The sequence below is a fragment of the Rattus norvegicus genome, chromosome 1 (assembly GCF_036323735.1).
Source record: "Rattus norvegicus strain BN/NHsdMcwi chromosome 1, GRCr8, whole genome shotgun sequence".
NCBI classification, from domain to species: Eukaryota; Metazoa; Chordata; class Mammalia; order Rodentia; family Muridae; genus Rattus; species Rattus norvegicus.
Genome location: NC_086019.1, coordinates 55,941,308 through 55,957,359, shown reverse-complemented (window position 1 = coordinate 55,957,359; position 16,052 = coordinate 55,941,308). Strand labels below are relative to the sequence as shown.

At 41.9% G+C, this 16,052-nt stretch overlaps 1 long non-coding RNA gene across 1 annotated transcript; it reads left to right on the top strand.

Moving 5' to 3' along the window:
• Positions 1-5,955: 5,955 nt before the first annotated feature.
• On the top strand, positions 5,956-15,669 carry LOC120093143 (uncharacterized). The gene is made up of 2 exons (XR_005499893.2): positions 5,956-6,048; positions 14,364-15,669. It is a non-coding gene; the product is annotated as an uncharacterized LOC120093143 (long non-coding RNA).
• The last annotated feature ends 383 nt before the right edge of the window (positions 15,670-16,052 follow it).

Genomic DNA, 16,052 nt, shown 5'->3' with positions numbered 1-16,052 from the left:
ACAAATCAGGCGGCTGTGACTTGGACTTGAGATCACTGACACAGACTAGGGAGGACTCCAGGACACCTGAGCTCAGCTGTTATTTCTCCCATTAAGTGTACTCTTTTCCTTACATAAGCTCCTCAGTTTCATCAAATTTCATTTATTAATTGTGGATCTCAATGTCTGAGCACCATGGGTGTTCTATCCAGGAAGTTGACTCCTGTACAATGGGCTCAAGCGTATTTCCCACATTCTCTTGTATCAGATTTGATGGATAAGGTTTTATGTTGCGGTTTTTGATGCAATTGGACTTGAGTTTTGCACAGGTTTATAGATAAGGCTCATTGCATTCATCTATATGCCTACATCCAATTAGCACAGCACCATTTGTTGAAGATGCTTTCTTATTTTTTGTCATATGATTTTGCCTACTTTGTTGATAATAAGCATCCATAGTTGTGTGGGTTTATTTCAGGGTCTTGGATTTCATTTTATCGATCAGCCTGCCTGTTCCTATGCCAATACCATGTAGTTTTATTGCTATAGCTCTGTAGGACAGCGGTAAATCAGAGATGGTGATTCCTCCTGAAATTCATTTATTGTTCAGGAAAGGTTTAGCTATCCTGGATTTGTTAAATGTTTCACTTGAAGTTGAGAATTGCTCTTTTAAGGTCTGTAAAGACTTGTTTTCAGCTCTGACGGTTATTGCATTCACAATTTAGATTGGTTTTAGTAAGATGGTCATTTTTAAATTATTAATCCTACCTGTCCATGACCTTTCTTATGATATCTTCTTCAATTGCTTTAATCAGAGATTAAAATTTTTGTCATACAGATCTTTCATTTTCTTATAATTTCACTGAGACCTTTTTGTTATATTATTTGTCGCTATTGTAAAGAGTGGTGTTCCCCTAATTTATTTGTCAGCCCCTTTATAGTTTGTTTAAAAGAGTGATACTGAATTTTTTAGTTAATGTTGTATCTATCCACTTTGTTGAAGGTATTTATCAAATGTAGGAGTTCTCTGATAGAATTTTTTGTGTCTCTTCTATATTCAATGATATCATTACAAATACCAATATGATGTCTTCTTCCCTTCCAATGTATATCTCCTTGTTCACCTTTAGTTTTCTTATTGCTCTAGCCTGAACTTCAAGAACCATATTGAAATGATAGGGAGAGGGTGGACAGCCTTACCCTGCCCCTGAGCCTAGGACAATTGCTTTGTTTCTCTCTATTTAATGTGATGTTGGCTAGTGGATTGCTGTATGTTACCTTAATTGTGTTCATGTACTCTTCTGTAACCCTCTCTCTCCGTGACTTTTAACATGAGGGACTGTCACATTTGGTCAAAGGCCTTTTCAGAGTCTACTGAGATGATCATCAGATTTTTTTTAAATTAATCAATTTATTCATTTAATTTCAAATTATATCCCCTTTCCTTGTTGCCCCTCCACAACCACCCATTCCATCTTCCCCATGCCCCTCAGCTTGGCGTCTATGAGGGAGCTCCTCCATTCTCTCCCCTACTCCCGCCTGACCACTCTAACATCCCCCTATTCTGGCACATCAAACCTCCACAGGACCAGGGGCCTCCTCTCCCATTGATGTCAGCGAAGGCCATGTGTCTGGAATCATGGTTTCTTCCATGTATACTCTTTAGTTTCTGTTTTGTCTATCAGAGCTCTGGGTGGTCCAGTTAGCTGATAATGTTCTTCCTATGGGGTTCAATTCCCTCAGCTACTTCAGTTTTTCACCTAGCTCTTCCTTTGGGGTCCCCAGGCTCAGGTTGATGGTCGGCTGTGAGTATCTGCAGCTGTATTGGTCAGATGCTGATATAACAGGGATCAGCAATACCAAGCTACTGTCAGTAAACACATCTTGGCATTAGGAATAGTGTATAGAATTGGTATCTGCTGTTGGGATGGAATCCTAGGTGGGGTAGTTTCTGTATGGCCTTTCCTTCAGTGTCTGTTCCAGTTTTTATTTTGTGTTTACTTTGGACAGGAACATATCTAAGTAAAATTTTTTGAGATGGTCGTGTGTCCCAATCCTTCAACTTGGGGCCGTGTCTATCTAGTTGAGGTTGTCTCTACAGGTTGTATGTCCCCTTTGTTGCATACTTCAGATAAATTAATCCTTTTTGCGTCCTGGGAGACTCTCACTGCCCTAACACCTGGGACTTTGTAGTGGCTACACCCAGTTTTTAATCAATTTCCTGAAAATCTAATTTGCCCATTTCCCTTCTAAAATCTGATCCTGTCCTCCCCAACCCTTGCATATTTCTCTTCCCCTCCTCTCTCGCTCCCTGGTCCCTGCCTTGCTCTACCACCTGTTATTATTTTGTTCCCCCTACTATGTGGGACTGAAGCATCCACACTTTGGTCTTCCTTGTTCTTAAGCTCCACATGGTTTGTGAGTGTTATTGTGGGCATTTTGAGCTTTTGCGCTGATATCAACTTATCAGTGTGTACATAGCATGTGTGTCCTTTTGCGTCTTGTTTACTCAGTCGGGTTAATATATTCTAGTTCTATCCATTTCCTTCCAAATTTCATGAAGTCATGAAGTCACTGTTTATAATAGCTAGGTAGTACTCCATTGTGCAAATGTATCACAATTTCTATATCCATTCTTCCATTTTAGGACATCTGGATTGGTTACAAGTTCTGGGTATTATAAATAAGACTTGTATAAACATAAGGGATCATGTGCATTCTTCTACATGCTCACTAACATTTGAACCAGAACCTTTTTTGAAACTGCTGTCTATTTTACACTGGATAGATTTGGTTACTTTGTCACAGGTTAAGTGCACATAGGTGTATGGGGTTATTTTCTGGGTTGTACATTGTATTACCTTGATCTACCTGCCTGTCCCTGTATCAATAACTGTGTTTTTTTTTTAATTATTTCTCTGTAGTACAGGTTGAGGTCAGGAATGCTGATTCTCCCAGAGTTTCTTTTATTGTTGAGAATATTTTTCTTTATCCTGTGTTTTTTGTCATTCTAGATGAATTTGAGAATTGCTCTAACTCTATGAAGAATTGAGTTGGAATTTTCATGGGGATTGCTTTGACTCTATAGATTGGTTTAGGTAAGATGGCCAATTTACTATGTTTATCCTGCTGATCCAAGAACATGGGAGATCTTTCCATCTTCTGAGGTCTTCCGCAATTTCTTTTATCAGAGTCTTGTTCTTATTGTTCAGATCTTTCACTTGCTTTGTTAGAGTCACCCTGAGGTATTTTATATTATATGCGACTAATTTTAAGGGTGCTGTTTCCCTAATTTTTTTCAGCCCATTTTTCCTTTGAGTAGGGGAAGATTGCTGATTTGATAGAGTGAATTTTTCTAACTAGCCACTTTGCTTACATTGTTTATCAGCTGAAGGAGTTCTATGGTAGAATATTTTGTGGTCACCGGTTGATACTATCATATCATCGACCAATAGTGATATCTTAACTTCCTCCTTCCCAATTTGTAGTCCTTTGATCTATTTTTGTTATGTAATTGTTCTGGCTAGAACCTCCCATAAAATACTGAATAGATACTGGGAGAATGAGAAGGCTTGCCTTGTCCCTGATTTTAGTAGGATTGCTTCAAATTTCTCTCCATTTTGTTTGATATTGTCTGTTTGTTGTATAAGGTTATATATCTACATAAGTATATATGTATATAGTTAAACATCCATTCAGGTTAGATGTCCTCTGCCTTTGTAACACTGAATTACATTAATCAGGGCTGGTCTGACTCTCCATATTAGATTGGGGAAAGTTTGTGGAAACGCTGTACTTTTAAACTACCCCCGTAGTTATGCTTGCTTAGGTGGCGCAAATTGCCTGCTTACTGAAATTGAGCACACTGTCTTTGTTATTTTCTTTCTCCATTTTTAGTGTGGGTTTGTTGCATTACCATATATATCTGTGTACGTAGGTGCATGGGGAGGCTTGCCCTGAGTTTGACAGAAATTATCCTCAGATTACTGTCTGTTACTCATTGAGAGAGGGTCTCTCAATGGCTAAGCTGTTTGCCTTGTCTTTCTAGCATTTATGTAATCTTCAGTTGACCACTGGGCCATCTGTAGTGTGCATATTTATTTTTGAAAGTTACTGTCAAGAGAATATATTGTCCCTTTTCTACATGGAATTGTTTCTTGGTTTATTAGACTTTTGTTATATTTTAAGTTCTACTCATAACTTTTTGGGAGACTGGTTATGGGCCTATGTCACAAACCCTGCCCTTTTCCTTGAACTTACATTTAGTTGATGAGCACAGATTGGGTTTTAAAGTTCTGCTCAGACCACAGCGTAGGTGTAGCTTATCTCAGCAGCAATACATAAAATTACTGAAATAATATGCAACAAAGAATAAGTTTCACTGAAACATGAAAATTCTGATGAAAATTTAGTTAGGCAAGTTAGTTGTATTTTTATGCATGATCGTTTGTGTTTTCTTCTTGTCCAGCCAAGATGCAGACTTACCTGGCAGTTCTGGAGCCCCTGCAAACCTGATATTTAAAGAGCATCTGCCCCACTTTTCACAAGGTCCTGATGTGTCTGACAAAATGAAAGCCTCTCCTACGTTAACAGAGCTTGAGAATGAACTGAACAGTAAGTGAGAAGAGAGAGGTCACCTGTACTCAAGCAGGTCTGACCTAGGCAGTGGATTTGTGGGAGTGGGCCTGAAGAAGAAGGAACAAATGTACTTCTAAGTGATGTTTAATTTCTTTTTCTGAAATGGTTGCAATTGAGAGATGTTCCAAATCCAAGAAACTTTGTTTTACTTTACCAAGAAAAATCCTGACTAGTTCTTAGTGATCTGACTAAGGTGAAGTTTCCTGTTCTTGTTAGCTGTGGGGTTCTTGGACTCAGAGGGCAGAATGAAGGGCTGTAAAGATGACAGGGTGTTTCCTCTACCCTCTCTTCTCCATTGTCATTCCAAGGACAGTAGGCCTAGAAATTATCTTTCCCTTCTTTCTCCAAACTCCATTTGCCTACCAGAGATTGATATCCTAGAATTTCAGACAACTACTGTGTTATAGTGGACCCTGTCTGCAGGAGAAAGTCTCTCAGTGCAGGTGAAATGTTGCCTGTATGTGCTTTAATTTGCATGAGGTGGCTAGAAGGAGGTTTTTATGTAAGGTGCACAACACATCATTCTTCAAAAATGTGAGCCTCCCTATCTATTGTAAATATTTGAGATTGAATATCTAATTCATAATTTAATTTCAAAAATTCTAAAGAAAGATTTTGGATTTGATCCTAGGGATTTAATTTTAAAAATACAAATCATCATTAGACTAATCACTGGTGGAAATTAAAGATGACAGTTCTGTTCTAAAGTTAACTAATATTTCAGAGGCTCCAAAGGATCTAGAGCTCTCAAAGCATTACAGAGCTTTCTTGCTGGTAGGAGCAAAGGCGTCTGAGAAGAATGGGAGCTCGTGGGTGGCAGGCAAACACAGCTATCTCAGACCTTGAACATTTAATAAGGAGATGTAGATACACTGTCAGGAAAGGAAGAAGCGTGTTGCTGTGCCTCCTGTGCCTTAAGTGCTATAAGAACACTTGTCGCAGTTGAGTCTGCATCTCTTTCTCAGCCTAACAGTTATTTAATTTTAATTTAATTAACGGTGTGAGAAATGAACATAGAACCTGTGTGGTTGACTGAAGGACCCAACAAAACATTATCTGTAAGGTAGGCTCGCAAGATGGTAGAGCGGAAGGGGAAGGGCCTGCTCTCTGGGAAGTCTGAGGCAGGATCGCAAGTGGGCTGGGAAAGAGATGCCTCCAGGTGATTTGGGTATGCAATGCCACAGTAAATTCATTTGTATTTCTCAAGTACTGTGGCGACCTTGTATTTCTTGAGAGGACAGGAGCAAAATCCTGTGTTCAATGAACCAGTAAACTAGACTGGAAAATTTCTGTGGGTAGGCATAGTGCGCATGTGCATGAGTGGCCAGTGAACAATACCCGCCCCCCTCTCTCAGATTTAGCCACGCCCTTCATTCGTTACTGAGGGGATTTTCGGAACAGAGGTTGTGGCAGTTTCAGCATCAAATACCTGTGAGTATGAAGGGAGCCCAGGGAGTTTGAAACCGCCCATATCTGCTCTCAGGAATGTGGGAAAAATAAGAGAATTGGGATTGGCTTGTTAGCGCTCTTTTGTGAGTCTTATCTTGAGTTCCCTTGGGATGGAGCCCAATTAGGTCTGCTTCTTTTCAGGAATCTTAGGGAAGTTGACCTGTTTACTCCCCACTGTCTTTATGGCTCCTTTCTCCAACTGCCACTTGGGTCCTCTCTGACCTCTCATTTGCTGCATCAGCACATCAAGGTCTCCTGACTTGGCACCTCCCTCACCTATGCTGAACATCCACAGACTCCATACTGAGCAGGATTTGGGAGTACAGCTACTAATACCAAGAATTATGTAACCATACGCGTTCCCTTCTCAGAGCACACAGTAGAAAAAATAGACCGATAAAGTGAACAAAAATATAAACACTATGCCTGATAATGGCTGCCAAGCAGAGAGTCTGAACATTACATGATCTAAACTCAGCCCCACCCTAAAATTAGAGTCCATGTCTGGGCTGCAGGGACAGAAAGCTCCTGTTCAACAGGGGAGACTGAGGGATTAGAAGACAGAGGTCTCTGTGGAAAGTGATATGTGACCAGCCAGGGCTTGTGGTATACTGGAAACAAGGTAGAGGCTGAGGGAATGGGAGCTCAAGCCCCACCGTCCTAGCCAATATCTAAAGACTATGCTGTGACCTTAACCTGAGAGAAGATGATCTGTTCTGCCTCTTAAAGGTGAGTTTGTAGCAGGTTTTCTTCCTGACCAGAGAGGTGAGATGACTGCATGAGCAGCTCCTTATAAGAGAAGGCTTGACTTCCCAGTAGAAAACAAGGCACTTTGTGGGCATGCTCCAAGGGAAAGTGGTGAGAGCCACAATCAGCATTTTTGATCTTTGCAAATTTGCCTAAGTGGACATTGAAAGAAGAAACCTTTGTTCCAGCAACAAGTGTTAAGTTCCCTGGGGACCGCACAGCTCTGTCTGTTTCAAGACCCAACCCAGCTATCCAGAAGCTTCACCCTGGGACTGTACCTTAGCACCCAACTCAGGACCACTTTATCTCACCTCGAGAGACAAATCTTAGGACTTAATACTTAGTCCCATCTACCCCAAGATCGACCTGATCTTACAGCAGTGAATTTCAGGCTCCAGGACACACCAAGAACGCACACTGTAATATTTTTGGGCTGCCTGAAGAACTGAGCAGAGGTTTCTGTGGGCATGAGATTGGAAGTCTTAGGTCCAAGAGTTGGTTCCAGTTCTCCTCAGTTTGTAGGTAGCTGATTCCTCTTGGTGTTCTGTGGTTTCTCCCTGCACCCTTTAAGTGTCTGTGGCTCTAGGGTTCCCTTCATAGGACCCCAAAGACATTACAACAGAGCCCACCTTTCAGGCTTCCTTGAATCAATCACCTTGAAGGCACTGTCTTTAAGTGTCACCTGCTGAGTGTCAGGGACTTCATCCTTCACCATATGAATTGGGGTATCTTGTCCAAGCTAAGGCACTGAAGAGAGAATCGTAGGGTCAGGGCAAACCTGACAGAAATTTCTCACAGAGCCCCATTCTAATTGGACCAGACTTTGTAAATGTGTCCCAGGTCTTTTTGGCACTGCTATCCAGCATTGTTCTCACGATATGACTTTGTCATTTATGGGGAGAAATTGCACAAAAGGCATCCCATGAGAAAGGAAGAACAAGGCAGTCAACTTGTAGATGGAATCCTATTATAAATGGCAGAGACCCTAAGGAATCTGCTAAATTTTAGCATTGAACAGTGAGTTATACCAGACCAATGAATATGAGCTCTGTCAGCAGAAATAAAGCATTTCTATATCTTAGCAGTAAACAAAACAATAGTTGGGAAAATTTCTATGTCATACACCATCTTTAATAAAAATCAAAAATATTTTCAAATTACTTTGAGCAAGCATATACTAAACTTTTAACTATAGCTTCTATTATTGTTTGAAATCTAGGAAGTAAGTAAATTTCATCAAAATATTACAGAGATTTTCATACTCAACAGAATACATTTAGAAATTAACAGTGTATAACTCATAAGTTTTCATTACTCAGTATATAACTCAGAGGTTTTCAAACTCATATCGTGGATTCTCTTTACCAATCAGAGTTTAGAAGTGCAGATAATGCTGTCTCCAGGTAGTCACACATACTCTGTGAGAAGATTTAGAGAGTTAATTCCCTAACAGGAGGGTCCGCATCCCAATCTGGAAACAGAATTCCCTTCAAGAGGGTCTAAATCACCTGCAGGTATGAGTAGCCCCCTCAGAGGAAGGACTGAATCTCCTGCAGGCGAGAATGACAAAAATGAGAGGATCCATAGGAGGAGGGACTTAATTTCTTCTCTGATGAGACTGGAGCACCAGCAGGAATTTGACTCTGTAGTCTGAGAGATTATTTTCATCATGATGTTCTGAGTTCCCTGAATCCACAGCTGGAACACTGAGCCACCACCAGGAACACTGCACCTGGACCAGTTGTCTAAGGGAATTAAATACGAATTTCACTTCTTTGGCTATTAAAATCCCACCATGCTCTAGCTTCCTTCCAACATCCACCCTTCATTCCCCACCATCTCAGCTTCTCAATAAATCCTTCCTCTCCTTGATTTTCCAAACCACCTATGTCTTATGATCACCTACACACACACACACACACACACACACACACACACACACACAGAGAGAGAGAGAGAGAGAGAGAGAGAGAGAGAGAGAGAGAGAGACAGACAGACAGACAGACACATACACCTGGCTTTGAAGGGATCAGATTATGTTTTTTAAGGCTGAACTGTTTCTGTGGCTTTCTCTGTAAACTCTGCTTCCCAGCTACATTCCATGGTACCTTCCTGACCAAAGGTTAAAGAGTCCAGAGTGTAAAGCTTGCACCCCTGGTAGTCCTCAGGTCTGGTGCTGATGGGCTCAGAGCCATGGGGTGTGTGAGTAGCCGGCCAGGCCTTGCTGAGGCTGACTTGTCTTGTCTCTGCAGTATGTGCCCACAAAACCGGAAGAGGGTAAGATATTCTAGATGTTGAGTTGCAGATGACTGTGAGCTGACTTAGAGTTGTTGGAAAACAAGTGAAGGTCCTCTGCAAAGGCAACCAGTGCTCTCAAACCCTGAGCGATCTCTCTAGTTCTTGCTCTGAAGGTTTTCTGATGTCCTGTTGATTACTGTCTGCTCCACCAGCCTGTTCCACAGGAATCAGTCTTATGATTGTGTAGCATCACAACACCAAAAATAGTTTAATCTCTTACTGGATGCCCTTAATGATTTTTACAAATGATAAAAATTGACTATATTTGTTTTTGAATATTGACAGTGCTTCTGGAACTAAACTCAATCAGCTAGTTCCTTTCACTTCTATTCATCTCACAAACTCACACAGTATATTCTTTTCTGTCCTCAGTGTACCATGTATTGCTGTAAGCACCAGCATTGTTAAGGCAAGCAGAAAGAGATTTATAAAACCTTCAGAATTTGAAATTTACATTCACTCATAGCTTGTGCTACACATCATTCATCCCACCTTTCAGGAGAGAGAAGGTCTCTATACTGTCCAAACCTCCCTTGTCTACAGGGTGAGTTTTAGGACAGCTTCAGTTTGTGGTGACACTCTGTCTCAAATTAACCGAACAACAACAACCCAACCACACTCACACACAAACAAATGCATGGAACACACACACACACACACACACAGAGAGAGAGAGAGAGAGAGAGAGAGAGAGAGAGAGAGAGAGAGAGAGCACTGTCCAGTTGCTACCCTTCTCATTCCTAAAGTGACCTTTCAGTGTAATTGTATTTTAACCTCAACTTCCTCAGTCCTTCCAGTGTGGAGGCTTCTGTTAAACCTGCAGCAATTGACAACTGACAGCAGACCAGTTTCTGCTTCCTGGTGGGGAAATTGGGTGGTGTTGTTTTGTTATTCTGTACTCCCTTAGCCGACCTCCCTAGGCCCTGAGAAGATTCCATTCGCTTCCTTCAGACGACTTTAGTGTTTTTAAGTCATACTCCACAAAGTAAGAAACCATTTGTTCTGACTGCAGCATTTAGGATCATGTTGAATAGGTACCAGCAGAATGTACGCTGTTTAAGAAGTAGGTCTGTGGGTTAGGATTAGCTGTAATTTTATCTGCTGAGTGAGTGAGTGTTTGCTTCATGTCCTTGCCCCTTTTGCCTTCTGTGGTACTTTTATTCCTATAGACTAAGGGGTTTTAGTTTGTGTTGGCTCCTTCTGCGATTTCAGTGTCCAATACCTCTAGACCGATACTGTAAGTGTGACCAGATTAACAGGGCTGTTGATTTTCCATGGAGATGCTTGTTTACATTTTTACTTAATCCACATCTTATGTGCAAGAGGAGGGAGAGCAGCTTGCTGGCTCTGCATCAACACACAGTGACCCAGAGTGAAGGTTCTCTCTGTTACTAATTCGAATTCCTGAATCACCATGACATTTTTCATGAGCTATCCTCCACTGTCTCGGGCATTTGAGTACTCCTTTCCCAGTTGGTGACTCTGTTTGGGAAGATCCAGGAGGTGTGCCCTTGCTGGAGAAAGAATGTCAGCGGGGCTGGGCTTTGAGGTTTCAGTGCTGTGCACCACTCCCTGTGCACTCTCTGCTTTGTACTTGTGATTCTAGATGTCATACCTCAGCCTCCTCCTCCTTCCACCATGCCCTGTAGTCATGGAACTTAACCTCTGCTAACACATGTTCTCTGAAATAGAATCACTAATGTCCTACTTGTTTTATAGTTTGCTGTGCTCATGGCATTTCTGTCACAGAAATACAAAGGTAACAAATGCAGAAGGTGACATAATGGAGTGGACTCTTGCTGTGTGACACCTCACGATGCCAGGTTGTTTCTTGTTTTGGGAAATATGTAAGAATTCCAGTGCTCTAAGAAGAGTTTAATGGGCTATACTGGCAGGCACTTGGGAGTCAGGAGTGCCAAGAGGTATTCAGACTGTGGAAGCCCAGGAGAAGGGGATTCAGGAGGAAAAAATGTTTGTAACTGGTCTAGGATAATTCCTACAAAGCTTTTACAAAAATGTGGCTTCCTTTCTGCCCACATCCTAAAAACTTATCTGAGGCTAAATTTAAAAGTAATAAACAAATTTCTTTGATGAAAATTTGAAGAGGGCCCAGTATGGCCTCGGTCTTACTGTGGTTATAAGTCTTCAATGAAAAAGAACAAATGGGGCAAAAAGAAATACAAAATGTAGAGTTTGGAAAGAAAAAGACACTGGGAAGATTAATATTATAGCCAATGCCTATACCAGAAGAGAGCCTGAAATTGCTTGGAGATTAGCACCTTAATAAGAGGCCATGTCTCCTCAGGTGAAGACATCACTCAACTAACTTAGTAATCTGTGGTAGAAAATGACTTACTTAGAGTTTTCCTGCTATTAACAGACACCATGACCAAAGCAACTCTTATAAGAAGAACATTTATTTGGGTTTGCCTTCAAGTTCAGCAGTTTGGTTCATTATCATCAAGGTAGGGGCATGGTAGCATCTAGGCAGACATGTTGCAGGAGGAGCTGGGAGTTCTACATCATCATCTGAAGGTTGCTACTAGAAAACTGATTTTCATGCAGCTAGGACAAGGAACATAAGGGTCACATCTACAGTGACACACTTCTTCCATCAAGGCTACACCTATCCAATGAGGGCTCATCTTTAAATAGCCCCACTCCCTGGGCTGAGCATATTTAAATCACCACATGAACATTAGGTATTTTCAGTTCCTGGTATAACTTTTGATCAGAAGCTGCTGCTACTGTGGTTCATGGGGCCCAAGTCTTTGTAGAAATCAAGCATCTTCTCATGTACTCTCATCAGTCACTGGAAGTAAGGAAGCTCAGCAAAGGACTGCTGTGTGGACTGAGACAGCTGAGCAAGTCTGCTTTGGGAAGGTGTGTCAATTTTTATCTCTACATAGAGACAGTATGAGGTTTACCTGACCTTACCTGGCCAGTTTTCATGTTTGGAACCCCTGGACCCTATTCATTGTCCGGTAGGAAAGTGTCATTTTGCACTCAATGTCAACTTGTGCCTATCGTGTACCCAATGTTGATAGATGACTTAAGAATGTAGGTTTGAAAGGTGTCCAATTCTAATCTGGGAAGGAGAACAGCAGGCCTGAGAAGAACAGGCCTCATGTGCAGAGGGAGGTCCATCTGTACATGGTTGGGAGAAGTTCAGAGAAGGTTAGTCAAACCTGTGTATCCAGGAGAGCTCAGTTAACTGTGGAAACAATAAGAGTAAAGGTAACTTCGAACTTGGAGAAAGAGAAGGTTTGTTGCAACTGTTTGTGGACTGTGCTTCAGAGATGATGAGACATAGAGAAGCTCTGTCTTGGGTTCATGGCACTAAGCATGCTATCTGAGCACTTCATATCTTAAGTTGGTATGATTTTAGGGGTCTTACACAAAGGTTATCACCTTATCTACCAAGAGCATCTTGCTTTACTTCTAGCAGTCACATGAATTTAAATTTCCTACTTGTTTGTGTTCTTTCTTTCTTTCTTTTTTTTTTTAACTTGAGTATTTCTTATATACATTTCAAGGGTTATTCCCTTTCCCGGTTTCTGGGCAAACATCCCCCTAATCCCTCCCCCTCCGCTACTTTATGGGTGTTCCCCTCCCCATCCTCCCCCCATTGCCGCCCTTAAAAACTCACTGATTAGTTTTAGCTGAGTCTCCTGGGAGACTTTGCTCTTAAGTGCTGTAAATTTTAAATATTTGGTGATTAACATAAATAACTATACATAGGTCAATACAGGGCCCACACTGACATCACCTTGCTATCTGGAGCTGTTAGCTCCTAGGCCAAGGTTCTCAAATGTCTCTGCCTCAGAAAGAAATGTGGTAGTTTGATTTCATAATCTACCTACATTCCTTCTGTCACCCAGGATATCTGCTAGAATGAGAGGATTCTGTCCCATGCAGGACAATCTAGATACTGTTTCCCCAGCAGGAATGAAAGGACCACTTCCTGCCTCTCAGGGGCAGTCCCTGGTGTTCACTGTAATGTCACCCAACAGTCCCACCTTGAATCTGCTGTTCCACTTGAGCCTGGAGCCTCCCTTTTATTCTGGGAGATAAACAGGTATCTCCAGCTAGGAACAGTGGTCCAAACATGAGATTTCGTGAGGGCAGTGAGAGTGGTGTATACACATTGAGGGTTTCAGATTGAATGATACTGAACTTAATGTACTTCCTATTAGAGTCATCTGTGAGTGACATGTGAGCTTTGTATTAAAATTTACCTTTAGGCCCAAGAATTCATGGTATGTCAATGCCCTACTTGCTTTTGAAGATATCCAAGGAACTGGATATAAAAGAGAAAATACAGATCAGAAAATGTTCCTAGGTGTACAGCACTTGTTTACATGTGCAAGTCCTAGTGCCCAACTCCAAGAGCACACATTATGCCTTAGAAATAGATGATAAGCTCTCTCTCTCTCTCTCTCTCTCTCTCTCTCTCTCTCTCTCTCTCTCTCTCTGTGTGTGTGTGTGTGTGTGTGTGTGTGTGTGTGCTTGTATGTGTATGTGAGAACCTGAAGGTGAGCTCAGGGTCTGCCTGGCCCACTTGGGACAAGGATCCCACATTGTTTGACTCACATGTAGACAAGTATAATGTTGTTGGTGTGACCAGCATATAAACATTGGGACACAAGAGAACTATTTACAAAGCCAACAGTTTTGATTGATTTATGTGAATTAGGGCAGATTTGAGAGCACACTTAAGAGTTTTAAACTGTGTTTGAAAAAATTAAACAGTATTCTTGGAATAGTTTCTTTGGAGTAGACCACCGAAGGCCAAATTTTATCTGATTGTTGGTGAGCACCTGTGGGTTTTTGTGTTCCTTATGTAGTGTCCCTTGGGTTTTGGTCAGACAATGTAAACCTTATCATTTTCACTTTTTTTAACATCTCAAATGATAGCCCACTTTCCAGGTGCCACTCCACAAACTCCCACTCCTACATCTTCAATCTCATCAGTCCATCTTGCCACTATGATGGTGCTCCTAAACCCACCACCATTTCCAAACCCACCATTCCAGCATCCTCCTATATTGGGGCATCACATCTCCACAGGACCAAGGGATTTTCATCCTATTGGTTTCAGATAATGCCATCCTCTGAGATATAGATATAGAGAGATATATAGATATAGATATAGATATATATCACATCCCTGTACACCCCTTGGTTGGTGGTCTATTTACTGGAAGCACTGTGTGGTCCAGCCAGCATATGTTGTTCTTCCTATATTGCAGGACCTCCTCTGTCACAGGACATCCACTGTTTAAGCACCACCACTACCTCAGGAAGTCCACTGTCTGTGTGTCAACTCCACTGTTACAGGACTTCAAGTTTCTCAGCATCTCAACTATCACAGGATTTCTACTGTGCAGGAGCTCAAGTGTCTTACAACGTCCAATGTCATAGGACCATCAATGTCACAAGAACTCCTCTGTCCAAGGAACTGCACAGTCCAAACAACACTATGATTGCAGGACATTCACTGTGGAAACACCTCCACTATGGCAGGGCCTCCACTGTCCATACATCAACTCCACTGTCGCAGATCCCCCATTACTGCAGACCTCCACTGTCACAGGACCTCCACTGTAGGAGCACTACAACTGTCGCAGGATCTCCAGTGTCTTATAACCTGCTCTATCCCAGGACTTCCACTGTTGTAGCATTACCATGGTCACAGCAACTACACTGTCTCAGGACATCAAGTGAAGCTGGACCTCCAATGATGCTCCAACTTCTCTGTCACAGGATCTCTACAGTTACAGGAATACTCCTGTATCAGCAATTCCAATTGCTGGACCTCAGTTGTCACATGACCTCCACTGTAGCCGAACCTTCAATTTTGCAGCACCTCCACTAGAGGTAGAATGACCTCCCCTATCACAGTGCCTCCACTTTCAAAGGACCTTCACTGTCACAGAACCTGCACAATTTCAGTGCCTCCGCTGTTGCAGGACCTACCTCTTCACAGGATCTGCACTGTTGCAGCAACTCTAATTGCACTTTTACAAAGGCATTACTGGTTATTAGATTTGAGGCTGAATGGAATGTGATGTTACTTTCGTAAACATAAGAATTTGTTCTGTGTGTCTTGTGATTAATGGCCACTTGTGCTAGGACCAGTAACTTATGGAAAGATTCCATGAGGTCATAGCACTCTCCACCTCACCTTGTGGAAACTGGTGTTTTTAGAGTGTGATAAACTTCAGGTGAAGGGATGCAGTCAGCAAGACCACGCTCTAGAGTGGGATACACAGCAGTCATATTGAGTCCTTGCTGGGAAGAAAAGAAATCCAGAAGAGGGAGGAGGCTTGGGTTAGAGGAAGAATCATAAAATATTTAGAGAATATAAGAAGGTAAGAATTATGGGGAACTGGAAAACAGAGCCAGAGGAAGAATGAGCACAGAGCAAACTGGGATGGACAAAGCACAAATGTACCTGGGTTGTGCCTTCTGCATGTTCTCTGGACGATCGCCTTGTGCCTCATTTCTGGGAGAACACTCTCTTCTCCCCATATAAACTTTCTTTCTTGAAAGAAAGCAGCAACACAACTTCATCAGTGAATTTCCCCATTGAAATTTGTTCATTCTTTCAAAGCCTCTGGGAAGGCCCTAGCTGGGGAAAGTCCTCTCTGCTGAGAAACAGCAGGAAAGTAGGTTGTCCTCTGTGTTCTCATTGCGACTGCTCTTCTAAGTGTGGTTGATTGTTGATTGAAGACACAGGGCACTTCTAGCATGTATGTATGCTTTATTCAGTGTGGGTGGCATTGGGAGTATCCTGAAAAGTAGGGTAGGCGCCTCTGCCTCTTTGACTAGGAGTATGATCAAAGTCAGACACTCGACCATTGGAAGATGAGACCAATGTGTCTACGGTGTACTCACTTCTATTCCTCTTTAGTCCTAGAGGGAAATAAGTGCCGTCA